We start from the raw sequence: 12577 nt of genomic DNA, 5'->3' as shown, positions 1-12577 counted from the left end.
CTTCTTTTTTTTTTTTAAGATTTTATTTATTTATTCATAGACACAGAGAGAGGGGCAGAGACACAGACAGAGGGAGAAGCAGGCTCTATGCAGGGAGCCCGATGTGGGACTCGATTCTGGGTCTCCAGGATCACACCCCAGGCTGCAGGCGGCGCCAAACCGCTGCGCCACTGGGGCTGCCCAAGGCAGAACTTTGCGCAATCTGATAGAAAGCAACTGGAGATTTGGCCATATCCAAAATCTCCTTTCAAAAGAGCTCAAGTGGAAGGAGCTAGCTCAGGCCTGGCAGGGAGAAACAGCAGAGGGATGTTCCTAAGCATGTCTTGTCCTATGCCATCACTGGCTCCATTCCAATCTTCACCAGAACATGAATCTCTCCCAGGAAGAACCCAAGGAAGCAGGTCAAGTCTCCGTCTTGGCCCTCAACTTCATGGCCACCTTCTTGCTGAAATAGACTTATATCTCCTTATCCTGGGTCTCTGTCATGTTCCTTGACAAGCTGACATTCAGTAGTGTCTGGGATATCTGTTTGGAAGGTGATTTTTTACTTTCTCCTGGTGCAAAGGGACTAGGTGACAACTGTGAGGAGTGGTTACTTTTATTGTAGGCTAGGTCCCCTCTAAGGTGGGTATTCCTGACCCAGACCTTATATTGTGTTAGGAAGACTTAAGAAATGCAGACCTCTGGGGTACCTGAGTGGCTCAGTTGATTTGGCATCTGCCTTTGGCTCAGATCGTGATCCCAGGACCTGGGCCCCACATTGGGCTTCCTGTTCAGCTGGGGGTCTGCTTCTCCCTCTGGCCCTCCTCCCCATTTGTGTTCTCTCTTAAATAAAATCTTTAAAAAAAGAAAAGAAAAGGAATGCAGGCCTCCAGGTAGACTTTTACCTCTAGGTAAGTGCCAGCAGGCAAACAGGCTCAGACTGAGATCTCACCCTTCCTGAACTCCTCCATTTTCTCTATCTTCTCCATCTTCTCTGAGTCCTCCAGCATCCTGTCCCTGAGCTCACCTGTCCATCTTTGAGTTCTCTCTCAGTTCTTCTCCTCTGCTCTTGACAGTCTGTGAATATGAGTAGGGCAGGTGGGGAGGAGCATGTGAATTTAGAGGCTAACAGAATCAACTCCTGTCCCAAACTGGACTTCCCACTTCCTCCTCAGCATATTTGTGGCCGGTGTTTCATTGTCTTTGCCATTATACTCTCCTCCTCAAGCCTCATTTTGGTAGCATCCTTCCAGACCTTTCCTCTTTTTCCCTCAGAGTTATCTGTTTTTGCCGTCTGGGAATTCACTTTGGTTAAGGGATCCCCATCCAGTTGCTTTGGTACTGAAGAGCATCTGGGTTTAGGGATTGAGATGAAGGGGAAGAGACAACATTGTGAGTAGGATTGAATGGTTAGAAATTGTGATCTGCAACCCCTGGACAGGCACATTTCATCAGTCTGAGACCTTTTTCTAGGATGAGACCTTAAAAAATGAGATGCCATATTGGTCCTAAGGGGAATGTATGGTATCTGGGGTTGCCAGATTTAGAATGAAAAAAAAAATACAGGGGGCCTACTTATATTTGAATTTTAGATAAATAATGTATTTTTAAGCTTTTTTTTTTACATGGGGCTACTTATACTAAAAAAAAAAATGATTCGTTGTTTATTGAAATTCAAATTGAAATGGGCATCCTGTATTTTATTTGGCAGCCCTAGAAGTAGCCTTTGTGCGGAAGGAGAGACAGATTGTGTGAAAGGAATTCATTTCTAAGTAGGAGGATTCGTGTTAAATGAGGCAGAAAATTCCACACCTTCCTAGGATGCCTCTATTTGGGATGGTGAAGAGACAACCACACGAGTGAGATAGATCGTGTGATTAAGATAATGAGATCTGATTATAGGAGGGATTGATATCTGTAGTTAGGGTGAAATATTTGGAAAGAATAAGAGTATGGCAATTTGGGAAAGGAGAAATTTAAGTTTGGGCTAATGGTAGGTAGGAAGACAAGGCATTGGACATGTGGGGGAGAGGACAGGATCAGGGGACAGCAGAGGTTTAGTGTGTGGGCCATATTTAGGTAGTAGGGTGAGTTTGGATGGAAAGTGATTTCAAATAGGTGGATGATAGATTTACATTGGTTGGACAAGCATGATTAGGCAAGCAGGTGGGCAGTACAGAGGTATGAGTTGTGCTTGGCTGTTTAAAGTGTGGAGAATTGATGAGTTGTAGAGGAAAGTGATCAATGAGCTTTTTTGAAGGATATGTTTTATAGATACATTGGAATGCCATTTAAAAAGGTTTTGAATCCTCCTTAAACACTATGCAGTCTTTTTTTAAAAAAAAAAATCATTCTGCAAAACAACTTACACACTAAAGAAGCAGGCCTATTTTACCCGTATGACATGCACTAACACAGATGATCTTAGTGATGAGACATAATCAAGATCAAAGTGGAACTTCCTAGGACACTTTAAGGAAATAGCTGAGATCAGGGCTGAGGCTTTTCCTCCTCAAACCTAAGCTCACACCAATGGTGAACTCCAGAGAGCAGTACTTTTCTTACACATGGAGGATACATTTGTGATTACTGAGCTCCTGAAGCACGCACTGCCAATGACGACTTTCACAGGAGTCAGACCCCAAGTCACCTGTTAGTGTCCTCACTTTATACTTCATCGTGTCCCTGAGTTCTGGTGATTGTCCTCGCACCTGTAAATCCAGCCAGATTTTAACTTGGTCAAGGGAAAGGTTTTATGCCATGCCACCTCTTCTTAATTTACCTGTTCTCTCATTTGTTGAATTTATCTGGCTACCCATATGAAGACATCCATTTTCCTTCTCCTGAATACCACCTGACTGCCCTTCTTGACAGTATATGAATATGAGTGGGGCAGGTGGAGAGATGTCCAGCATTCCATATTCTCTGCTTTGCAACTCTCCATTGTGTCTTTCCATCTTGATTATTACAAGTTGATAATGCAACACCTCCTTCCCTGAGTTGTGGGAAGGTTGCAATTGTGGTAATTGGTGCAAAGAGACCAGCACAGTGGCTAGGGATGAAATAGGTACTCATTAAAATGATAGTTCTCTGAAGAGCACAAACCACGCCTTTGGTTTCTTTTGGCTCCAAACTGTTCTGAACCCAGCAAACACCAAACAGATACTGACAATTTGAGACGGCTTGTTAAAATCTGTTTCTCTTTTTGTCTCCACTTCTCAATGTTTTCATATCTCAATGGCTTTGTGAAATTTCTCTTTCTCCTTCTATTTCCCAGGATTCCTTTCTTTCAGTTCATTCAACCTGGAGGACTGGCCTTGAGGGATGAACACAACCTGAGGAAGTCTGAGCCTAAAGCATGTTCCTGGAATAGACTGAGGCCTTATGAGATAACCCTTGCAGTAGTGAGAGCACCTGAGTATTTGACTTGCATCTGCCAGCCTTCCTGTGCTTTACATTCTGTGCTCTAGGAGTCTCTCTCGTAGTTCATGGGTCGTTTGGTCAAATTCCCATTCATTCCTCCCATGGAATTAGATTCAGATTTAGACAAGAAGGTGGTTTAAAGAGATTCATTCTCAGCTCAGATGAGCAAGTGAAGCCTCTTGTACAAGCCTGTGTACACCTACACAACATTTCTAAGCTTAGGGACTCCCGTGATTCTGCCTCCCCTAGCTGAGTGCCTATACAGCACAGCTATTTCAGAAGGCAGACTGCGAAGAAGGTATAATGAGCCTAAGTTTAGCATACAGCTGGATCAGTGGGGTTGGGAGGGAAAAAACCTCAGACCACCACCCTCTCCTTTCTTGCCCTCATTTCAAGTGGATTATGCAAAAGCAGCTGGTTTTAAGTAATTTTCAGGCAATGACTTAGTCCGCCATTTGCTACTTCAGAGTTCCTGTTTTTCCAGTGTTGACTGATTTTGCATTGTTGGGGGATCATGTTAAAAAATCAAATTTTTGGAACGCCTGGGTGGCTCAGCAGTTGAGCGTCTGCCTTTCATTCAGGGCGTGATCCTGGAGTTCCAGGAATGAGTCCCACATCAGGCTCCCTGTAGGGAGCCTGCTTCTCCCTCTGCCTATGTGTCTGCCTCTCTGTGTCTTGAATGAATGAATGAATGAATGAATGAATAAATAAATAAATAACTTTTTAAAAGATCAATTTTTTCTTTTTAAAAAATTGTATTGTGGTAAAATATATGGAGTGTAAAAGAAATGTAAGCATGCCACCTTTAACCACTTTTAAGTGTACAATTTGAAAACATTAATTAAATTTAGTGTTCTCCAACCATCACTACTATTTCCAAATCTTTATCTATTACCCAACTAGAAACTCAACCATTTTATACTTGTTTTCCTCCAACTCCTCATATTCTCAAATCCATGTTGTCTCTATGAATTTGCCCCTTCTAGGGCAGCCCCGGTGGTGCAGTGGTTTAGCACCACCTGCAGCCTGGGGTGTGATCCTGGAGACCCAGGATTGAGTCCCTGCATGGAGCCTGCTTCTCCCTCTGCCTGTGTCTCTGCCTTTCTCTCTGTGTGTGTCTCTATGAATAAATAAATAAAATTAAAAAAAAGAATTTGCCTCTTCTAGATATTTCCTATAAATGGATTCATATAATATTTATACTTTGGTGTCTGGCTTATTTCACTTAGCATAATGTTTTCAAGATTCATCCATGTTTTAGCATGTGTGAAGACTTCCATCTTATGGCTGAATAATACTCCATTGTGTACACACACACACACACACACACTTGGTTTATCCATTCATCTGTTCATGGATGTTTGTGTCATTTCTACCTTTTGTCTATTGTGAACAATGCTACAATGGGCATTGGTGTGCAAGTATCTGTGTGGATCTTTGTTTTCAGTTACTTTGGGTGTATACCTAGGAGTAGAATTGCTAGCTGATAATGGTAATTCTATGTTTAGCTTTTGGAGGAAGTCAGCTGTTTTGCACAACAATTTACATTTTACATTCCCATTGGCATTATATGAGGGTCCCAAATTTCCTCACAACCTTGCCAACATTTATTTTCCTGTTCTTTTTAGTTATAGCCAACCTAGTAGGTATGAAGTGATATCTCATTGTAGTTTTAGCTTGCATTTTCCTGATGATTAATGATGAACATCTTTCCATGTACTTTTTGGCCATCTGTACATCTTTAGAGAAATTTCTCTTTGAATCCCTTGCCTATTTTACTTTTTAATTAATAAAAAATTTTAATTGAAGTATAGTGGACACACAATATTACATAAGTTTCAGGGTACAACATAATGATTCAGCAACTGTATATGTTAGTCTATATTCACCCAAGTGTAGCCCCCATCTGTCACCATATAATGCTATTACAATACTATTGATTATCTTCTCATGTTTTCTGTACTTCCCACCCCTGTGATTTATTCATTCCATGACTGGAAGCCTGGACCTTCCACTCCCTTTCAACCATTTTACCCGTCCTCTTGACCTCTTCCTCTGTCAAACACAAGTTTGTGTTTTGTATTTAAGGATTTTTTTCTGCTTTTGTGTATGTTCTTTTGTTTTTTAGATTCCACATATAAGTGAAATCATGTGGTATTTGTATTTTTCTATCTGACTTATTCCACTTAACATAATACCATCTAGGTCCATGCATGTTGTCACAAATGGCAAGATCTCATTCTTTTTTTATCACTAAGTAATGTTCCTATATCTGTTTCTATATACCACATCTTCTTTATCCATTCATCTATTGATGGACACTTGGGTTGTTTCCATATCTTTGCTGCTGTAAATATTGCAGTAAACATAAGGGGAGCATATATCTTCTCAAATTAGTGTTTTTGTTTTCTTTACGTAAATACCCAGTGGTGAAATTACTGGATCATATAGTAGGTCTATTTTTAAGTTTTTGAGAACATCCATACTGTTTTCCAGAGTGTCTGTGCTAGTTTGCATTCCCACCAATAATGCACAGGGGTTCCTCTTTCTCCACATCCTTGGCTCCACTTGTTGTTTTTTGTCTTTTTGATTCTAGTTGTTCTGACAGGTGTGAGGTGTTACCTCATTGTGCTTTTGATTTGCATTTCCCTGATGATTAGTGATGTTGAGCATCTTTTCATGTGTTTGTTAGCCATCTGAATGTCTTCTTTGGAAAAATGTCTTTTCAGTTCCTCTCCCTGTTTTTTAATTGGATTATTATTGTTATATACATACAAGAATATTATGTATTATATACAACTTACAATATTATATATTATAAAATATATAATATTATTATATTGTTTAAGTTCTTTATATATTTTTGGATATTAACCCCTTAATGGATATATCATTTGCAAATATCTTTTCTCATTCAGTAGGTTGACTTTTCATTTTATTGATGGTTTCCTTCACTGTGCAAGTTCTTTTTGCTTTGGTAGAGGTGGCAGGAATGTAGGAGCCCAGGCAGGATAAGGAAGACAAGTACAAAGACTTGGATTGTTTAACCCAAGCATAGTGCAGAGGGCATCCATTTAGGAATGGGCCCAAAGTATGGAGTTGGAGAAGAAGAGCGTGGGTCAGTATGAGATGTTCAAGCCTAATTAGTGCAAGGAAGGTGTCTGTCAGAGGCAGAAGCCCAGCCAATGATGTCAAACCCTGAGCAGGATGAGGAGAGCATCTCTGTAGTACAAGGCAGAGGCAATTGAAATAGAATTTGTGAAAAGGACTTTGGAGTGAGCTGTTGGTGAGCTATTATTTTTGTACATTGCCCACATACAAAAGTTCAGAATGAGTTGTCTCTTCTTTTTTACTAAATCTTCACAAGAGAGATGCCAACAAGGCCAGTCAATGGCACCAAAATATGGGGGACACAGTGGAGAGCCCATGGGTAATATTAAGGCAATGTTACCCAAATTAATTCTTTATTGAGATTAGTCTGCAGTTTCAGAGCTCTTTGGGGACAACCAGGCATGAACATTTCCCACACGTGTGGGAAACAGAATAGAAAGAGGATTGGCCCAGGAGCAACTTAAAGCCAGTTTAGGGATGCCTGGGTGGCTCAGTGGTTGAGTGTCTGCCTTTGGCTCAGGGCATGATCCCAGAGTCCTGGGATTGAGTCCCACATTGGGCTCCCTGCAGGGAGCCTGCTTCTCCCTCTGCCAATGTTTCTGCCTCTCTCTGTGTATCTTTCATGAATAAATAAACAAAATCTTTAAAAAAAAACAGCATAAATGGGCTGAATAGAGAAATGAAAGCAACTCAGAGAAAAAGAAGCAGGAGGAAAGAGAGAGGAAACATTTTCCCCAACAATTGTCAAGTAGCCGCCATTCAGCAGCTTCAGGGAGTGAAGGGAAAAGTTTGATATTTATGTCAAGTATGAGTTTGAATGTGACAGGGAGCTCAGCATTTTAATTTTGGGACTGAGACTGTATTACTCAGGATAAGTCATGAAACTACTTAGGTCTTCATATGGACATAGGGGAAAAAATGAGTCCCAGTGAATGGAAATAAAATGATAATGGAACACCTTCAAATATATGGTCTATATCATCATGTCCCAAACCCATAAGATAGTTACGGACAAGGAGTCACAGGGCTCAGGGAAAATAAGACAAGACCATATACGAATGAAAATAGCAAGAATGGGCCTTGAAGAACGAAGATGAGAAATCATGGATGAAAAAAAAAAAAAAAAAGAAATCATGGATGTATGGATCAGGCATGAAGTTGGAATTCTTCTAATGACTTTTTTAATTGAGGAGGCTTTAACAAACACATAAAGGGAAGTAGTGACAGCAAAGGCTGAGCATTTTGAGCATGTTATGGGCTGAATTGTGTCCCTCCAAAATTTGTATGTTAAAACCCTAACCCTTGCTACCTCAGAATGTAGCTGCATTTAGAGATAGGGCCTTTAAAGACATAATCAAGTTAAATGAGTTAGAGTGGACCCTAATCCAATCTGACTGGTATCCTTTAAGAAGAGGAGATTAGGACAGAGAGAAACCAGACATGTACATACAAAGGAAAAACCATGTGAGGACACAGAAGGTCGCCATGCACAAGTCAAGGAGAGAGGCCTGAGGAGAAACCAAATCTGCCGACACCTTGATTTGAACTAGGATTTGATCTAGCCTCCAGGACCGTGAGAAGAATTTCTGTCGTTTAAACCATCCAGTTTGTGGTATTTTGTTGCAGCAGCCCTAGCTGAAGAATACAGAGCGGAAGGGTTATGTTATCAAAATGAAGTATTTCAGAGGATATATTTAATTGTAAGAATGAGGAAGTTTGAGAGTGTGGGAACTGGGCCTTTGTTTATCCGGCCAGCTCCTGAGGTTAAGGATTGTTCAGGTCTCTGTAAATCTCCAACCTCAGTATAATGCTTGGCACAGAATGTGTTCTCAATAATTATACGTAAAATGAATGATGGGATGAAAAGGAAGAGAGTTTTAAGAGAGGTTGTATAGAAATAATCTGTGGTGATTCTCAAGATTTCTGGTACCAGGACCATTTTTTAAAAAATTTTATTTTTAAGTAATCTCTAAACCCAATGTAGGGTTTGAGCTTATGACATTTTTTTTTTTTTTAAATTTATGATAGTCACACAGAGAGAGGGAGAGAGGCAGAGACACAGGCAGAGGGAGAAGCAGGCTCCAAGCACTGGGAGCCCGACGTGGGATTCGATCCCGGGTCTCCAGGATCGCGCCCTGGGCCAAAGGTAGGCGCTAAACCACTGCACCACCCAGGGATCCCTGAACTTATGACATTGAGATCAAGAGTTGCATGCTCTACTGACTGACTCAGGCTGGCACCCCAGGACTCTTCATACTCTTAAATATTATTGTGAAACCAAAGATCTTTCTGGATTATATCTATCAACATTTACTATGTTAAGATTTAAAACTGCAAATTTAAAAGCATTTACTTGTTGGGGTGCCTGGCTGGCTCAGTCTGCAGAGCATGAGTCTTGATTATGGGGTTGTGAGTTCAAGCCTCATGTTGGGTGTAGAGGTTACTTTAAAAACAATTTTTAAAATCTTGGAAAAATTGTTAATTTTTTCTAAAATAAAAACAATCAACTTATTAAATAACATTTTATGAAAAAATAACTATATATTTTTTCTTTAACTGTCCTTAATGACTGGCTATGTCGTATATGAACAAAGTTTGGCTTCATACAGATATGTTGTTAGAAAAGGAAAGAGTATTTTAATAGCTTTTTTAGTTAATTGTGGATATTCTTTTTTGATTTTATAACAAAACTTGACAGGTGGCATCTTCTTAGGGTTGATTGTAATGTGGAATCTGAAGCCTTATCATTAAGTTTGAATGGATCTTTTAACCCATGTGCGTTTGGTAAATAGGTTGGCATATTGGTCCACGGAGGTGTTCAGCTTTTCCAAATATTGAAACATTTCAGTATATAATGTCAAACAAACAGAAAAGAACATTCATTAATACCATCACCAATCTCATCAGAATATATCTCATCAGAAATATCTCTAAGTATTAGGGACACCTGGGTGGCTCTGTTGGGTGGGTGTTTGCCTTTGGCTAAGGTCATGATCCCAGGGTCCTGAGATTAAGTTGGCATGGGGCTCCCTGCTCAGTAGGGAGCCTGCTTCTCCCTCTCCTCCTGCTTGTGCTCTCTAGCTCACTCACTCTCAAATAAAAAAAAAAATTTTTTTTAAAAAGGAAATATCTCTAAGTATTGCAAAGCTGCAAGTTCATGAAGTCTCCTAACTGCTAATTTTCACTTGAAAGCTAATAATTCATCATTGTAAACAAATCCTCTCAATTATTTTCTTTGAATTGTTTTTTAGACAGATTTCTTGAGAAAAATCTCTGAGTATATCATAGTTTTGCCTATTTGTGCTTTCAAATAAAAATGATGTTCCATGAAAACAAAACATCTAGATCAGTTTGCAAGTCAAAAGTCATCCAAACACTTTTCTTAGACAATCATCCTATTTTTATACACAACTGAAGTGCTTTTTCTGCATTAACATTTATTCATATGGATTATTAAAAAGACATGTACTTAAGGGTAAGAGCTAATAAAGTGATTTTTTTTGTTACTGCATCATCAAGGATATTCTCAAATAAACCAACAACCACCCCCGCCCCAGCCCTATATGTGACCCCTATGAACACAATGAGGGCGAGTACCTCTTGATATACTGCCTTGATCCATAAAAGGAACCAGCAGTTTTATCTACTGTTTTTGCACCATCAGCCTTTTTCATAACAAATAAAAGCCTTGATATTATTATGAAAATAAGTTTGGCTTCACATACATTGAAAATGTCTCAGGATCTCCATGGATCTGTTCACCACACTTTGAGAACTGATGTTCTGAAGTATGGGGATTTGAAGGACAAGAGACCAAGCTTGCCTTGGAAGTTTAGAACTGAGTCCTCAAGCATATGGCAGGTTGTGAATTAATGTTGGTTGAATGGACTGGAGAATCCATAATTGTATAAATATTTGCTTAATTGAATGAATGCAGTGATGTGGATAAAAATGGTGGAGAAAGCATGCTTTTTGGAATCAGAATCTGCTTTAAAGGTCTGGCTTTGCCACTTAGCAGCTGTGGGGTTAATTCTGCAGAGCCTCACTTTTACCAGGATAATGATATATAGATTTATGACCAAGAAATTAAATTGGGACTAAATGAAATTATGTGTATAAAAGTCTTTTAACAAGTGCAATCTACCCCCTAACATGGTGTTTGAACTCAAAAATCTCAAGATAAAGGGTCACACACTCTACCCATAGAACCATCCAGGTTTCCTTATATGGATAAAGTCTTTAATAGAATTTTTGGTTGTATACAGGTAGAGAGAGCATGGAGACTTTAAAAATCAGTTTGTGATATTTCAAGGGTAATAACTCCGGAGACATCAGTGGGAATGTAGTCAAATTGACAGGTAGGTATGGACCATGGACATACTATTTAGTGAGTCTACTTCTCCAACAAAAGAGGCTGTGGACGGTAAAAGATCGGCATCTCTGAAGAGAAGATGATCTAGATCAATAGGGAATGAAGAAAATTCTGGCCACAGGTCAGTTTTTTAGTAGGTACACCAGGAATTCCAGAAATTCCATGATTCATTTAAAATCTAACCAGGGGCGAGTCCTCACCGCCTTCTTAGCGCAGTGGGCAGCGCGTCAGTCTCATAATCTGAAGGTCCTGAGTTCGAGCCTCAGAGAGGGCATATTTTTGTCTCGAAGCTTGCTCACCTCACCTCATTTTCACAGTCGACGACAACCTCACTTTTAGAGACCGGGGGGCATCCTGAGGGCTGCGCTCACTGCGCCTGGGATGTGGTTGCTCCTGTCCCAAACCGAGAAGGTGACAATCCGTGAGATGCGGGGAGTTCCCGCAGCAGGTGTTGGGAGCCGCATTCCACCCGCGCTCTGCCTCCTGCCGGGGAAGCCCGGGACCTGCGGGTCGCGAGAAACCGGCGGGGAGGGGGGTGCGCGGGGGCGGGGGCGGGGGCGGGGGCGCGCCACCCGGTGCCGGGACAGCCAGGGGCGCCCGGAGGAAATCCTCCACGCAGGCTGGGAGGAGCCGCAGGGGCCGCGCTAGTGCCTGGAGGTCGGGCCGCGCCTTCCCCGGCGGCCACCTGCCGAGCGCATCCCAGCGCCGCGTGCACCTCGGGGTCCTGCTTTTCCCGTCTGTTTTCAGTTTTAGGAGCACGTAGAAGACGGGGACATAGTGGATATCTTTGAAGCGTAGTGAACGGGCTCTTTCTGCCCTTTTTCCTACGTTTCCGCCCACCTCGGCAGGCCCCGCGATATTCTGATCGACCCTCCTAACAGACCGCTTGTGTCCGACGAGGGGACACAGGGGAAGCGGGGTGGGGGTCCCCGCGGCCTCGGAAGGGCTCAGAGAGGGAGGAGGTCCGGGCCAGGAGGCGTCCTGGGGCGCCCGCAGTGCGCTGAGCTGGTGCAGTGGGCCAGGCGCCCGCCCCCCTTCCCAGCAGCTGTGAGAAGTTCATTTTAGTGGTGACAGCACCTCTCCGCTCCCTGGATCTGGGATTTACATGCGGGATTAGCCTGGGGTAAAGGAAGCTAATGTCGTGGGCCTGGATCAGCTGGACTATTTATAATATGCGGGGGCAAGGTCTCCAGGCAGATACTGGCTTGCAGAATGATGGAGTGCAAAGTGCCGGAGACTCAGGCAAAGGAAGGTTAGGACACCCAGTGGAATTTATAGAAACTGGATTCACGTGGAAAGAAAGGAAGGAAGAAAGTGTGGGGAGGTCTGTCAACTCAGTGCTAACCCACCTGCCCGGGACCCCATGGCCTCCCTATTTCAACTGTAAGACCAGTCCTGAACAATAGCTTCTGAAACCCTTCAAAATTAGAGATGGAGACAAAGAGGCCATTGTCTGTGCCATACACAGAACCCAGATAGTTTCCCCTCTTTTGTTTTAGAGGCTCCCGGAGATGGAAGCAAATGTGCAACAGCTTCCCAAGCAAAAAAGCAATTCCACCCCGACTGTTGTCAGAACTTACTGAGGTCTAGACAGTGGGAGGGAAGGGACTCACTCAGTGGTACTGGGCAGTGGGACACTCTCTGCCTTTGGGCTCTTTCTCACAACCTTTTCAAGGCTTCAACATGAGC

The 12577-nt window shown here is 42.0% G+C and overlaps 1 non-coding gene across 1 annotated transcript; it reads left to right on the top strand.

The window, feature by feature from the left end:
- Nucleotides 1-11089: 11089 nt before the first annotated feature.
- TRNAM-CAU (transfer RNA methionine (anticodon CAU)) lies at nucleotides 11090-11162 on the top strand. Its single transcript has one exon. It is a non-coding gene; the product is annotated as a tRNA-Met (tRNA).
- The last annotated feature ends 1415 nt before the right edge of the window (nucleotides 11163-12577 follow it).

Source organism: Canis aureus, chromosome 37 (assembly GCF_053574225.1).
Source record: "Canis aureus isolate CA01 chromosome 37, VMU_Caureus_v.1.0, whole genome shotgun sequence".
Lineage (NCBI taxonomy): Eukaryota > Metazoa > Chordata > Mammalia > Carnivora > Canidae > Canis > Canis aureus.
The sequence above is the reverse complement of the archived record's forward strand: the minus strand, read 5'-3'. Positions and strand labels throughout refer to the sequence as shown.